Raw genomic sequence first — 16,364 nt, 5'->3', positions numbered from 1 at the left:
TGCCACTGGAGACAGACCTCTGTTTCCATGTTTAACTATTGGAGAAAACTCATTGATGATGCATCACCAGAAATTAACATGTATTGCTAGTGACTGCCCCCAAAATGTCATGCCATATGGGATATTTGACTATCTTGACTGCCTTATATTTTATTGATGTCTGTACACTCTGCTGTGTTGATGTTGCTCCACTGGCCCTTAACTCTCTTTCCCTACTCTCCTTTTCTAACCTTTCATTAAGTCCCTTTATACTGTTATATAAAAGCTAGAAAAAATGGGTCCTCAAACTTTTTAAGCAGAGGGCCAGTTCATACCTTGGGGGGCCGTATCTGGCTTGTAAACCGTAGTTTGAGGATGAATGAGCTAGTAGAATAAAAACCTTTAAAAATATAATATTTGCAAAACCACAAGCAGTGAGTTTGGGGAATGCCCTTCTTTGTGATGTTGTGATGGCAGATTCTGTTAATGCCTTTAAGAGGGGGTTGGATGAGTTCTTGAACAAAGATTGTATCCAAGGCTATTGTGATACTAATACCTACAGTTAGTATTGTTGTTGGTATATATAGTTTATGTATGTGAGTGTAAACATAGGTCAATATGAGTTTGTGTGTGCTGGGTTTACTTGAAAGGGTTAAACTTGATGGACTCTGGTCTTTTTTCAACCCTATGTAACAAGCGGTGCAACAAAAACAGAGCAAAAGAGCATGGTGGGCAGTACTTCTGCCTTGCGTAATAGGGGTCCTGGGTTTGATTTCAGCTTGGGCACTAATTGCAAGGAGTTTGTATGTTCTCCCCATGTCTACATGGGTTTCCTCTGAGTACCAACAATACAAAAACAGGCAGGCAGATTGCCTCCTGACAAAATGTACACTACTGTGTGTGAATGTAACATAGTAACATAGTAAGTTGGGTTGAAAAAAGACATACGTCCATCAAGTTCAACCATAATGCCTATATATAACCTGCCTAACTACTGGTTGTATGTAATTGGGACCTTACATTGTAAGCTCCACTGTCAGATGTGAATGGAGTATAATTTCTGTAAAGCACTGCAGAAGTATATCAGCACTATAAAAATAACAGATTCAATCATTTTTTCATTTTTTGGAAGGTGTATACATAACTGTTGTACCTATTTTGTAGTTATATGGGGAACTGACTGGGACACAATTAGCACTTAAAACAGATAAAGCCTTGTCACAACTGTAACCTTTAAATCCAGAGGTAGTTGATGTAAAGCACATGACATGGCAGGTGAGCCACAAATATGTTAAATGCTGTAAATAAACTACAAGGTCCTTTCATTTGTTATTAATGAGAGAGATTAGTAAGAAGGTGTTATACTGTGTGCAGGCCCACTGTTATTTTATACAACTCTTTTGGTGAAATGGAATTTTAATTAACATAGCAGAATTATATGTTGCTAAGCTACAATCATTCTTTGTATTAGGCTTTTTGTACATCATAGCCATTTCAATCTAATTTTCCATTTGAAAATGTTACTTTGATATAATACTTTAAACAATCTACCTGGTATGCATTTAAAATAAATATTTAATACACAAGTTGTATTTTGCAGCTTAGCAATTATTACAAAATGATATAGATTATAGGGTCATTTGAAACCTCATTGGCAGTGTGTAAAGTGCAAAAATTGGTCCCCTCCCTCCTGCTCCATATACCTTGTGTGTCATTCAGACATGTAAGGAACTTTTTTGCATGTTTTTTGTTGTAAAAATTGTGAATTTTAAAAAAAACTCATTTTTGATATTCATTATGGAAACTAATGTTTTTCACAGTGAGGGCAGTGAGGTTGGGGAATGCCCTTCCTAGTGATGTGGTAATGGCAGATTCTGTTAATGCCTTTAAGAGGGGCCTGGATGAGTTCTTGAACAAGCATAGTATCCAAAGCTATTGTGATACTAATATCTATAGTTAGTATTAATGTTGTTATATATACTGTAGTTTATATATGTGAGTGTATAGATAGGTCAGTATAAGTCGTATGTGCTGGGTTTACTTGGATGGGTTGAACTTGATGGTCTTTTTTCAACCCTATGTAACTATGTACGTATGTAACTATGCCACTCTATTTAGGATTCATCTTGATATAGAAATGTCAGCCATCATAATAACTAAGTATATAATACTGTTGGGATATGAATCACTTTATAAAATCACGGTGGAACAGTAAGTCACACACTGCACTAGATCTAATATGCATTCATTACCTGCAAACTATAAGTTAAGTTTAATGGTTTCAGAGACAAGATCTCTGTAATATAAATGGAGATGCGGCCTCCTTGCTGTGAGGCTCCAAAACCAATTAGGTTGTTGCATCCAGCATGTATAATTACTTCTGACAGCTTGTCAGCCTCCAGATATAATGGAGCATGTGTTTCTGATCAATATATGCCTAGTATCTCTGCACTGATCATTTCTACATATTTTTACAGCTTTATATTTCTTTATTTGTCTGCAGATTATGGCAGAATGTTATTTGAAACTGAAGCCCTATTTATGGAACAATATTCCCAGGACATAATGAGAACAGAACCACCTGGAATCAAAGCTACAATAAAAGAACAGACAATAGAAACTATCGATGCATTATTATTATTTAAGTCACATGGTGTGCAAAGTAATCTACTTTTACCAAAAAAATTGCTAAACTGGCAAAAAATTTGTGAAGGTTTTGCAAGAGTGCAGGGGGTTCAAAGCGAATGTCTCACCTATCAAAATATTGTTAATAGCAGCTGTTTTTCAGAAGTGCTACGGAAATATTGGGAACTGTATCAGAGTTCTGGACAGGGGAGCCCTAATTAATATCTGCCTATGCACCTACAGGTAAGGTTAGATATTTTAGGACATACAATATAGCCAAACGATCACAACAAACTGATCACAATGATGGAAATATGAGCCGTTGGAGCAAGGACCACATCAATGAGCTGCTGTATCCTCAGTCAGAGGAAATTCATACACAGGCAGATAAGTTGTGAATCGGAAGCTTGAATCTGCTGAAACATGGCCACCTTTATGGATGTGGCTTTGTTCCCAAATCTGAGTTATGCAAAGGTTTGTGCCTGGCAGAGTTCTGCATCTGAATTTTTGGTGATTAAATTAAAAACATAGTATTGTAATGTAATATTTATTCGCATTTTGTTCTATATTTACACACTAGCAAACTGCCTAAGCTACATACAAAATTCATATCACTTTTGCACTATTTTTCTCTAATCCACTGTCACAGAGAGATGTACCAAATGGAGCTAAGAGGTTAGAGAGCTCTAAGTTCTGACCATTATAGTAGACTTCTGCTCACTCCAGCCTTTATAGATTACATTTTTGCCTAACTAACTATATCACAAATGTTTTTTATTTTGTGCAGTCTATGTATTTTACCCAGTTTAATTTTTACACTGAACTATTACTGTAATTCCAAATGGCTAGAAAAGGCTGTATAGTTTGATGGGAAGCCAACCAAAGAGAGCAATACTGTATGCTAGGTTCAGCATCCCTATATCAGTATTTATTCAGTCCTTCAAAATTGTCCATATTGTCTGATGAGACCATCATTTCAGTGTCAGTGGCCCCGCACATGCTTAGCGTACTGGGGGCTGCTGTAGAGAAACAACTCATAGGCCATTGGATATTCTCTAAACATTAGCAAAATGTGAGGTTACATTTGTAATATAGAACCCATTATCCAGAATGCTGGGGACCAAGGGTATTCTGGATAAGGAGTCTTTTTGTATTTTGGATCTCCATACCTTCAGTCTACTAAAAAATCAGTAATACATTATTAAACCCAAAAGGATTGTTTTGCCTTAATCCATAGGGATTAATTATATCTTACTTGGGATCAAATTCAAGGAACTGTTTTATTATTACAGAGAGAAGGCAAAAAAAAATTGAATTGGTTGATTAAAATAGAGTCTATGTGAGACAGGCTTTCCGTAATTCGGAGCTTTCTGGATAACGGGTTTCCAGATAATGGATCCCATAGACCTGTACAAGGTGATGCCATAGGCATGATGATTTTTAATCAAGTATGATGTGGAATGCATTGGTTTCCATGCTGCCATGTACTGTGAACCTAAAGAATCACACTTGTATTATGAATTCCATTTTGTGTATATGTAGATATATTGTATGTTTTGAGTCAGTTCAGACAGTAGTCAGAAGCATGTGAGGTGAAAGCCCAGAGTTAAAACCCAACCTATGTCAAGTGCTAATACAAACTGTTTGTTGAACCTACAATAATAACTTGCTACAAAACAATCATATCAGCAGTTTTCCTTATAATATGTCAGAAATGTAATGCCCTGCAGCTGTTTGTTCAAACCAACATTATAAAACACTTGCAAGTTTTGTGATGCTAGTTTTATTGATGCTCTTCATTAAAGGTACTTGTACCCAAATACGCACCTTGCACTTCTGCATAGTTGTACTGAGCACCAATCAGTCTGTGCTGCTTCTCTGTGCTGGAAGCGATTCAATACCCACTCTGATATGCCAGCTACAACTTGTACCTGATTTACAAACACATGTGCCATAGAGTTTGCTTTGATACATCATGTACACTTACGATGGATGTTTTTGTGAACGTTGGCCATTTCTGATATGCCACAAGCATATTTTGTTATGTTTCTCCACTTTATCAGGTTTTTTTCTGCTGAAAATTGTATCCAATCTAAAAAAGAATTATTGTTCTCCGTGAAACTACGGGTCGATTCGATTGTCCAAGTGATAACCTTAGTAGTGTGTGATTATACTGGAATGTACTGAGATGTAAAATGGTTCTCAGAGCTACAGAACATAACCACATGTATCTGAAGGGTATGCTGTGCTTCTGAATAACTCTCATTTCTCTGACAACTTCTTGGGAAAGGCACATTCCATAATCTATCTGGTAACACTTGAGCTGCTGTGCTTTTTTTCTGACTTTTAAACCTCATATTCAATAACCCTTTACCAAGGCTCAATTGAATTTCTCTGTGCAAACAAGAATCCAATAAATGATATATTGCTTAAATATGAAACAGCAAACATTAACATTCAGTCTAGTGGAAACAATTTAAGGAGCACTATCATATACTTGAAAGAGAAATGCCTTTCAAAAAAGAGTCAGCAATATAACATCAGGACCGTATCTACCAGTTAGGGGTGCCTATATAGTAAATAGAAAAAAAATGACAAAAAAAATCTGACCAGCCTGCCGCTGGATACTCACCAGATACTCACCAGATACTATTGATTAGCTAATCTGTCCTGTTTCGCTTTGCCAAAAAATCTGCAAAACTGCTGAAAACTTTGCAAAATTTAGCTACCGCATGACTTTTTTGACACACGTAACTTTTTTGATGTGATAAAAACTTTTTCCTCACTCAGCAAATTTTTGTTGTGCCAAATGTTTCATGCAAAGATTTGCTGCTAAATCTGATGGCAGAGATGAGAGGGATGGACAGATAGGCCACCTGCACACGTGCCAATCATGGGAGAAAGGGGCTTTCTGAGGTCCAGTGACTATGCCAGGAACATTTTCCTATTAAGGGAAATACTAGAGATCCATCAGGAATGCTACCTATACCCCATGCTAAAAGGTTTTCTACAGCTTTCTGTACAAGGTTTGTGCATATTTTATGTGATAAAATGCATCTGAAATGCTTTATAGTTGATTCCACCCCAGACAGCCTTAAAATGATCAGACCTGGGTAGAATATGACCGGATGCTTTTGTATTAAAAAAGTGGGGTGGGAGCTCCTGAATGAATCTTTCCATAGTTAGCTTTCCATTAGCTACATTTTTTCCAATGCACTTGCCGTCTCACCATTTTTTAAAGGTGCATGGTCCGTCAAAGCTGTTTTGCGGTCTTTAAAAAGGTAAATGACTACTAAATAGACTTTGGGGCCCATTTATCAAAGTACGATCGCTTCCGAATACAAATTTTTTAACTGTTTTCTCAGTTTTCGTACTGTGCATATTTTTTGCGACTTTGTTAATTTGCACAACTTTTTCATATTTTGCTACAAAAAGCGCGACAATTTGTGCAACAAAATTGTATTAGTCTCGCCGAGTACGAAAGTTTCGGATTCATTCAAGCTTCAGTATCGTGACTTTCCTTGGGCCGGGTTGGAGCTGCAGAGTGCCATTGAGTCCTATGGGAGGCTTCCAAAATCAGAAAAAAGTCAGAAAAGTTTCCCCGCTGTTTACAATCGTTTGGATACAAAAATTTAGTGACTTTCAGATCGCCAATACGATATTATCGTGACTAATACACATTTTTTGTAAGCATTTTCGTGATATTTGCGATCATCAGAAATTATTGTATCTAATCCGAATTTTACCCATTTTGGGATTCAAACTTGTACTTTGATGAATCAGCCCCTATGACTTCTACAGGATATTAGAGAATTACATTAAATACATATGTTAGTGGTGTTGATCAACAGTGTCCAGCCAGATAATATATGAAAGTCCATAAACATGCATGCAAATAAATACAGCCTTGGTGTATACTACCATGATCCTTGCAATACAAACCTTCACAAATATTGCATCAATACAGTGAGAAATTCTAATTATTCTAGACATCCTTGAGAGGCTTAAAGCAATGGGAAAACATGTTTTTTTTCAAAACGCACCACTTAATAGAGCTTCTCCAGCAGAATCCTGCATTGAAATCTGTTTTCAAAAATGTAAACAGATTTTTATAGCACTGGCTATAAACAGTGCACTGAGATGGCGCCTACACACCAATCTTACAACTAAAAAAATACATTTGTTGGTTTAAGAATAACATTTAATGGTAGAAGGAATTATTTGCTATTATATGTAAATAGTGTAATTTAGAAATAATAAGAACACCATAAAATTCATGACTGTATCCCTTTAACAAAAAAGTTCAAAAAATAACACGTTACATCTAAGGCCTTTCCTACTCTAAAATAATTCAGCACATTTTGAGGCCCATTACACTAAATATAAAACTAAATATCAGCTAATTATATGTTGGTCTTTGTGGAAAGTGGAAAAATATACAGGAGTCCAAATTATAAGACAAAACAAGATATGATATTTAAACCAACTGGTCACTAATTAAAGTCTCAAAGGCTCTCAAACCTGCCCTCATGCCTCCCCCATAGACAATAGAAGGATCCACAGATTCACCTGGAAGATTTGAAACCAAATATAAAGGCATACTTCTGGGAACCTATGGTCTAAAATGTGAATAAAAAAATGAGCAAAACTTACAGAATTACTCTGAACACAAAGATTTTTCTGAAATCCACAAGAAGAAAAGTAATAAATGAATTGCAAATATGCACCTTCCCCATGAAACTGGATTTTACAGATGACTCCAATGGCTCCTGCCAGGGCTGCGCAAGGGGTCAGAGACTGATCTTTAGTCTTTAGTCATGGCTGGTTCTAGTGGTAAAACAAATTCCAACTAATTGAACCCTGTGCAGAACAACAATGAAGGTTTGGCAATACTAACATAAAGAATCTCTTCACTTCTTCTGACTATAAGTGCAAATGAGCAGGGCCCATGGCATTTGCACCTACAGTATAGTACATATAAAGACAGCATATATGTTTATGGGAAGTACAACATTGTCACTTAAACAACGCGGGTTGAAATGAGAACCACATTATCTATATGTGTTTTTGCTTCCCTATATTCCCGCTACTTCCAGCTCCTGTAGGATGTGGAGCTTTAGAAATGTATTTGTCCCAATCATAAGTTTCCTGTGTGTGTATGTGGTAAGCATTCAGATGGTGCAGGGGGAAGGTAGGCCAGAGCACGACCAAGAGTTATAAAATGGATTCATTTCTGTAACCCCTACCCGAAAACAACAGGACTAGGTAAAGGGAGATTCCGGAATGTTAACAAGCAAAATAACTGCTTTTCTATTGGAGTTACACTAATATGGTTTTAAGCACATTGCCCCCCAAGGATCCCTTACTGCTTCAGCATTCTGACATGGTTTCATGCAAGCCACAGTACTTACTCATGAAAACATAGGATTCATGGGGGCTTATATGCAAACCACCCCATAGCTGTCTCTACCTTAAAAATTAAAATGATCAGCCATAGTGTAGAAACTTGGATACAATAACAGGGAGGAAAATACATTGCTTGTGACAACAGTGGATCAACAGGCCCTTATTTTAACTATACATTTAAATTGCCTGTTTCGTAGTTTTAAGCAGAATGCCCTTTTTTCCCCCTACTGAATGGTTTGTCTTGGGTTGTTTTGCAGTTGTAGGCCATGACAAGCATGCAAGCTGCACTTTGCGTGGATTTCTAGAAAATGCCAAGCCCTTTACCTTTACAGATCAGCCAAAGTGATCTGTGGGGAGGGAGTGGCAACTAAAGGGAATCCGTAATCAGAAGGATTTGCCTTAACCACTTAGTCATGACTACAGATCTGGGCTGGCTTCCAACTGAAGCTGCATGATACCCTAACTTTCAGCCCTCAGTCCAAGGCTCACAGGGCAGTATTGGACATGATTCGCAGGCAAGGTACTGTAGGCAGAACCAAGTTCTAATCAACTAACTCAGCTTGGAATGAGGTAAAAGTTATTAGTGTGCATGCATTTGCATAAAGCACCCAAAAGTAGTGGCCCATTAAATTATTGTGTTGTTTGCACTCAGCCACGACCACTGTGCTGGAGAGGTGGTGCAGAATCCCAACCAGGGTCGCAGCATACCTCAGCTTGAGACCCACAGAGAACACTGTTTAGATGTCATTCACATGTAATGCGAGACAGGCCACTGTCCTGTCCAACTGACTCCGATCCAATTCAGTGAAAATGTCCATAGTGAAAAGTTACATAGTTAATTTGGGTTAAAAAGACAAAAGTCCATCTAGTTCAACTCTTCCAAATTAATCCCTATGTACTGTAGCTAGACTGATCATGACATAGTGGGGCCGATTCACTAAAGGTCGATAACGCTTATCGCATGCTTTTTTGCGTTAAAAAGCATATGATAAATAAGTACTGATGCATGATAGTACTAACGCATGATTCACAAACACATATGAAGCGTTAAACGAGCAAAATGTCGATTTAATCTGTGCGAATATTACCACCTACTTGGGTGGCAAACATTGCAGTTTGTGAGCGTTTGGCAACACAACATGGAGTTTGCGGTCAGATTTTTTCAAGTATGCGATCGTCCTAGAGTGATGCATCCTTCAGTCTTCAGGAAAATGGTAATTTTCAGAACATTAGTTTTCAGAAAGTAATGGTTACGTGCGTAATATCGTGCGCTAATATTGCAAATGGCAGGAAATAATGCGCACAGCGGAAAATAATGCAAGAAAATCGCTCATCGCGAGTTAAATAACCCAAAGAACATCACTTATTAATTATGACAGGTGTCCTTTTAGTGAATTAAGCGTTAAGTCGCAAAAAATAAGAAGTGATAAAAATTTTTTGCACTTTTTTCGACCTTTAGTGAATCGGCCCCAGGATACATTAAATTATGCAGGTCTCTCAATAAAGATATAGAAAAATACTAATATTTTTCCCTAAAACTACTGCCAGGTTCCTGAGTAAAAACATGTCAGTCTTCGCTTATCTATAGCTGTTCTCGCTCCAGCATGTGACTCACTATTTGGAACTGCATTCGACATTAAGTGCTTCATCTATATTCATTATTTTACATCAGTTATGTTTTTATTCATTATAGAACATGAATCATATGTTTATTCAATAATGCTGATTAATCGTTTACTGGCTTGTTTTTTATTCATCTATTTTTGGTTATAGCAAAGCTCTAAAAAAGACTAAAATCAGATGTTACTCTGTAAAAGTGTTCAGTGTCTCTCGGTACTTGCTAACCTTTTGCCTTTTGCTAAAGTGTGCGGTTGAAGAATGATGCAAACAGCATAATTCAGTTTTTATTAATAATTTCACGTCAAAAATAATTGGGAGTTTCAACGATTTTAAACACAAATATCACAGAGAGCGAAATTTCAGTGTAGGATTTGTAAATTGCTGTGCCTCACCACTTGATCTCTGAAAATATGTTTTCATTCTGTCATTCTTCATCACCTAGAGCTTGGCAGACTTTTTGTTGTAAGTCTTAAAGGGAATTATTACTACTTTGGAATTTTCTACAGTTATCTTAAAAAAGTTGGATAAATAAGAGGGGGACCATTTGTTATTTGTAACAAGTAATACAATATAATGAACTAAAAATCCTCACAAACCACTCCTAGAGTGTGGTACATTAACAAAATGTCCTGAATGAAACATTGGAACTCAACAGTGGGGTCACCCTTTAACTTACAATAGGTCACTGGATCACTAAGTTGACTTACTATTTCCTGAACATAAGGACATAATATTCTCTGTCCACAATGGCAACGCCATTTGTCTGGTCAGTGAGGATCTGTGGGGATCTGTGGGGAAATCCTGTCCAGGAGCATCCACATATAACTGTTTTTTATACTCTGCCAGGGCGCCCCATTGCCGTAGGGGTGGAATGCATGGGGCTATGATACAGTCTTGCTAACATTTTCATGAACTACTTTATAAGCCATTTTTTATATTCCTATTCCCTTTTTCAGCAACACTGTATTGAGTGGTGGTGCTATAGGATAATTCATTGTTGGTGTTTGTTGGGGGGTGGGGTAGTAAAAGATCCCTGTCAGCATTAAAATAAGACCTGAATAGGTGTTTTCCATCTATTTATTTTTCTCTCACACATAGGGGTTGATTCGCTAATGGTCGATAAGCGTTATCGCATGTTTTTTTGCGTTCAAATTGACGCGACAAATAACAGGCGATTCATCAAAGTCATTTTGCATGCGTTAAATTGCGCGCCACTGCAATGCGTTAATTTTAACGCATGCGTTAATTCGCACGTAGAAATAATACTAACACATGATTCACAAACACATATGAAGTGTTAGATGGGCTAAATATAGCATTAGTCTGTGCGAAGATTAACACCTACTTGGGGCAGGCGGTACTTAAAAGAAAATAAAACACAATATGGACTTTGCAGTGGGATTTTTTCAAGTATGTATTGGCCCTAGAGTGATGCAGCCTCCAGTTTTCAGGGAAATGGTCATTTTCAGAAAAGTAGTTTTACGAACGTAATGGTTACGTGCGTTAAATTGTGCGCTAATATAGCAAGCGGCGAAATATATTGAGCGCAGTGGGAATTAACGCACACTAAATTTACCCAACGTGTAAAAGTTCTTACAACAGAAACGTTCACATGTACAAGGTTTCGGTTGAAAGATTATGGGCAGATTTATTAACATTCTGATTTTTGTGGTTCTAGAGGTTTTTGAAACCACAGCTAAAACCACGAATGTCTGGTCATTTATTAAAATATCCGAATTAAAGCGTGAATGCAGAATTAAAACATAAAGAACACAAAAACCATACATTTTTTGCGGTTTTTACCTTTTTCCATGAATCTTTATAGACTTACAAATGAAAGAAACCTCTAAAACCACAAATTAAATAAATATTGTTAGAATTTGCCTAGGGCAGCTCCCAGCAGACTCTTGCATCTTGAGAAAAGAGAGAGATTCTGGATACATACATTGCAAACCCTGCATCCTAAGGTTATTAAACAGAGAATATGATCTACATGCATTTACTTAAAAAAACTGATGTTATTTAAAGACCCATGTATTGTCTGATCTTGAATTGTGACCTACCACTAGTGTATTGTGACCTATTGTCATTGTATTACTTGATTTATTTGTTATTTCCATATTATCTTGAATGTCGCTAAATTTCTTACATTTATGCTTAAATGGTTTAAATAGCAGCTAGCTTTATTATTGTCGGTTTTCTTTTGCTTGAGAAAGAGGTAGGAGCCTTGAAATGTCGCTGTTTGTTACATTTTTCGTTATTATCATGTTGCAGTAAAAAGATTTTGCAACCTTGTACTTGACCCCAACTGAGATATAATTAATCCTTATTGGATAGTGATGAGCGAATCTGTCCCGTTAAGCTTCAACAAAAAATTTTGCTAAACTGAAAACATTTGCGAAACGACATTTTAGACGCACCTAACATTATTTTTTACACATTCAGCTTTTTTGACACACAAAACTTTTTTTGTTGTGCAGTGAATTTTTTCATCCGTTTCCGCACGCGGAAATTCACAGCGCATCTATACCTGTAGAAAAATTTTGCTCATCACTATTGTTGGAAGCAAAACAATCCTATTGAATTTATTTAATGTTTAAATATTTTTTTAGTAGTCTTAAGGTCCCAGCATTCTGGATATATAAATATATATATTTGCACCTCTTCTATTCCAGAGATACTGGTAACAAATGTTTTTCATAAGCTAGTGCAGCGCCACCACGTATAACTTGTGCTGCAGACAAAACAATTGATGTGTAAAATACTATATCTTTTGAACAAAGCATCCATCATCTTTGGTTTTTATTGAAAACTAATTTAAAGGGTTGTTCTTATCTTTTAGTATGATGTAGGCAGTGGCATTCTGTGGAATTTTTCTTTTGATTCAGCAGCTCTAAAATAAACCAGTTGCCAAGGTCATTCTGACCCTAGCAAGCACAAAATGTTTTGGCTGACAGACTGGAAGTTAAATAAGAGAGGATTTGAATAGAAAATCAGTGATAAACTTTAATAACAATAAAAAAAAGCCTTAGGATTAATCTGCTTTCTGGTTGCTGGGTTTGGTGAACCTGGAAAAGGGGGACCTATAGTTAACTATTGTCGAAAATGCAAACTTCTTAAAGGAGACATATTGGATAAATGGGAAAACCCCTAATTTTGTAGGCAATTATAAATAATATACAGTGCTGGTTTCACTTTGTGCTAATAATTAATCCTATCTGTAAAAATGGCCCCTTTATTGGAGCTCAGTATAGATCCTATCACTTCTCTGTCCGTGTTTGAAATGAATGGTGGGGGTGTCTTAACAGTAACTGCCAGAAGCACAGTAGGAGGGGAATAGCCAATCACAGCCCTGCACTCAACAAGCAAAGACAGGCTTCAGTTCCCTATCAGGTCAGCCTAGCTGCTGATTGGTTCCTATCCTACAGTGCAGTGTACTGAGTGCCGCCGGCTCCCCTGCACATCCAGAGAATTCAGCCAACAGGAAGTAGAACAGATGGGCGGGACTAGTGGGGTTTTGGTGGAATTTCTCAATAAATCTGTCCAAAACACAATTTTTTTAAGCACAATCCTTCTATATCTAGATGAGTATAATACACTGGTACATTCATAATTTTTATAGGATATGTCTCCTTTAAGGAAGTAAAATTTCTAAATCTAATCAGTTTAAATTGTAAACCGAAATAATCACGTTACTTTTCACTTTCTTCTTCTCCGATATCTGCCTCTCTACATGCATTTTTATGTCAGAGTCAGTTATTCTGAAAGACCGTTCTTAGGCAAAGGACATTGCTTACGCAAAGGGAGCACAGATCAATGATATATTTTATCTAACTGTACATCAACAGGGAGAGGGACAGATTGCTGAGAGGGGGATAGGAGAGACTAATTGTCATACTTAAAAGGTTTCTATTTCTATGAGATGACAAATTACATTTTCTTTTTAACAATAGTTACCCTTAACATTTCAGAACGAAGAAAGGCAAAACAAAAAGGCAAATGGTCTAAAAACCTGAACAAAATAAAGCAAAGACCAATTTGAAATTGTCTCTGAATATAATTGCTTACTTCATACAAAAGGGTCATTCAATGGTGAACAACCAATTAAGTTGGTACAATTTAGAATCCTGTGGATTGCATGGCATATGTATGTGTGGGGAATATATCAATACATTGTCACAGATACAATTTAAGTGCCACTTGCTACATACAGAAATAAATTGTATGGGTGTTTGTTATTCTCTCATTACAGTGTGCTTTCTCAGGTCCCTTCTTAAGCTGTTTACTTGCACAGAGCAACATTTATGTTATCAGTCTGCAGTATAATGATTGAGTATCAAAGCCCCATATTACAAGTTAACAAATCTTTAAAAGAAGAAGGAAAGGCATTTTGGCATTTTACTGCTAATAGATTTGCCACATTAGTGCAAGCTAGAACGTTAAATTTATATAGCAGAAAGCATTACCATACCTGAGTAAACAGCCCTAGAAGCTCCCTCTGTTTGTTTAAGATACACCATCCACACCCACTTGCTGCTCCTTACCTCTGGAACTCTATCCCTGAATCCCTCCTTAGGGAACACTCACTAACTCTCTGAAAAAGCTCGCTGAAAAAGCTCAGCTGTTACATTCTGGAGAACTAAAACATTATATTGCCTAGTACTGCGCTTAAGGGCAAAATGCCCATACCTGTTGTACGCTTACCTTCCAATTTGTGCCTGTATGTTACCCAACAACTTAGATTGTAAGCTCTACGGGGCAGGGACCTCCTTCCTACTGTGTCTCATACCACATGGCACTTACTCCCTGTGCATTTATATATATTTATTGTATTTATTATAACACTTGTCCTCCCTGTATGTAATTTTGTAAGATTTTACAGGGCTGCATACCCTTGTAGCGCTTTATAAATAAAGTTATACATACATTTTAGCTTGGTAAAATATTTTATACTTATCTCTGGATTGGGAGCGTGTGGTTTACTATGCAGACATTGGCAGTGTATTCAAGCATATTATTCCCAGACTATGATTAAGTAAGGAAGGCACAAAAAGTGTGAGGCTTTCACCCTTCATTTCATTAGCTTGCTTATGATTTTTGCGGTCTCTGCCCTTCTCATCATACTTGGTGATCTGCTCACCTAGGTAAAGGTTTGGGGCTTGGCACCCAACCCCACCACATCTATAGGTGGTGATCTACTGTTTATTAAACCTACACTTTTGGAAAAAAAGTTTCATTACTGGGATTTTTGTGTCTAAAGTTATGTTGTGGTTTTACAGCAATGTTGTTGGTTTTATAAAATGCAGAGAGGGAACATAAAAACAGCACCTTCATACTATACTTATATATCATATATTCAACTATATACTAATATACTGACAGTAACCGACAAAATCTCACATATCAAAACTTTAAGCTTCAGTTTTCTTTTAAAGAGATTCAGTACAGTAGTGATGTTAAAACTGTGAACCACCAGCTGTTACTGAACTCGAACTCTCAGCAAGCCATGACAGCCTGCTGGCAAGTGGAGTCTAGGATCAACTGGACAGCAACAGATTGAATTTAACGGGCAAATGAGCTATGAACCTAAATTGGAAGCATGTACAAATAAAAAAATCCACTGGAGAGCCAAATACGTTCTGTGTAGTTTATTAGTTTAGAGATGCACAGCACTACATGTTTCGGACCTCTGGGGTCCTTCCTCTGGTGCAGTATAAAGAACACTAAGGGGCCCATTTACTTACTCACGAACGGGCCGAATGCGTCCGATTGCGTTTTTTTCGTAATGATCGGTATTTTGCAATTTTTTCGGAAAATTATCGCGACTTTTTCGTTACCAATACGATTTTTGCGGAAAAACGCGAGTTTTTCTTAGCCATTCCGAAAGTTGCGATTTTTTCGTAGTGTTAAAACTTGCGCAAAACATCGCGCCTTTTAAGTTTTAACGCTACGAAAAAATCGCAACTTTTGCAATTTTTTCGCAAATCGTATTGGTAACGAAAAAGTCGCGATAATTTCCGAAAAGTCGTAAAGGCGCCGAAAAAATCGCAAAAAATACGAAAAAGTCGCAAAATGTTCGTTTTCCAATCTGAATTTTTCCAATTCGGTCGGAATTCGTGTCTTAGTAAATCAGCCCCTAAGTGAACACCTTGTTAAACCCACAATCCACCAATTAAGTCTGATAAGATTACCAGCTCCGTCTAGAGGTCAGGTAGACCAATTACATAAACAGAGCAATTCAGGGAAATTACCGTGGGGTCTATCCATATAACACCAAAAAATATATATAGTATCTTTATGTATCAAAAACGTTTTTCATACCATCTGGTAGTTCAGTCCATTGTAAAAAGAGTCCATACGTAATCCTTGTAGGAGGCCGTATAGCCCTCAATCTGCAAAAACATTTTTTTTTAAGAGTTATTGGCTTAGCAATGTATAGTACTGTGGTTCATAGAAAACATTTGATACTCCATGCTTCATTCATTCCCCTTGGTTCAATAGTATTAAGAGACTCTATCCATTTTGCTTCAAGTCTTAATAGCATGGTTTTCCTGTCCCCCCCTGTTGCAGGCATAGCAACCTGCTGGAGGATTGGAAATAAATTGGAAGCAGAAGTCTTTGTAGATAAATAAAAATGTTCAGGAGAAGATGCAAAATGAACAGGTAACTTGCAGAGCTTTTGTTTTCTCAATAAGTACACTGATTTCACATAAAAGAACAGATTACAGGTATGG

General features: G+C 37.0%; 1 long non-coding RNA gene across 3 annotated transcripts in view; it reads right to left on the bottom strand.

The window, feature by feature from the left end:
* Window positions 1-16,364, bottom strand: part of LOC105948047 — a 321,644-nt gene that overhangs the window by 275,864 nt on the left and 29,416 nt on the right. For all 3 annotated transcript variants that reach the window (XR_004220414.1, XR_001923855.2, XR_004220415.1), the window contains one exon: window positions 15,952-16,022. This is a non-coding gene — a long non-coding RNA (uncharacterized LOC105948047). The remainder of the gene's footprint in view (window positions 1-15,951; window positions 16,023-16,364) is intronic.

Source organism: Xenopus tropicalis, chromosome 1, assembly GCF_000004195.4.
Source record: "Xenopus tropicalis strain Nigerian chromosome 1, UCB_Xtro_10.0, whole genome shotgun sequence".
Lineage (NCBI taxonomy): Eukaryota > Metazoa > Chordata > Amphibia > Anura > Pipidae > Xenopus > Xenopus tropicalis.
The sequence above is the reverse complement of the archived record's forward strand: the minus strand, read 5'-3'. Positions and strand labels throughout refer to the sequence as shown.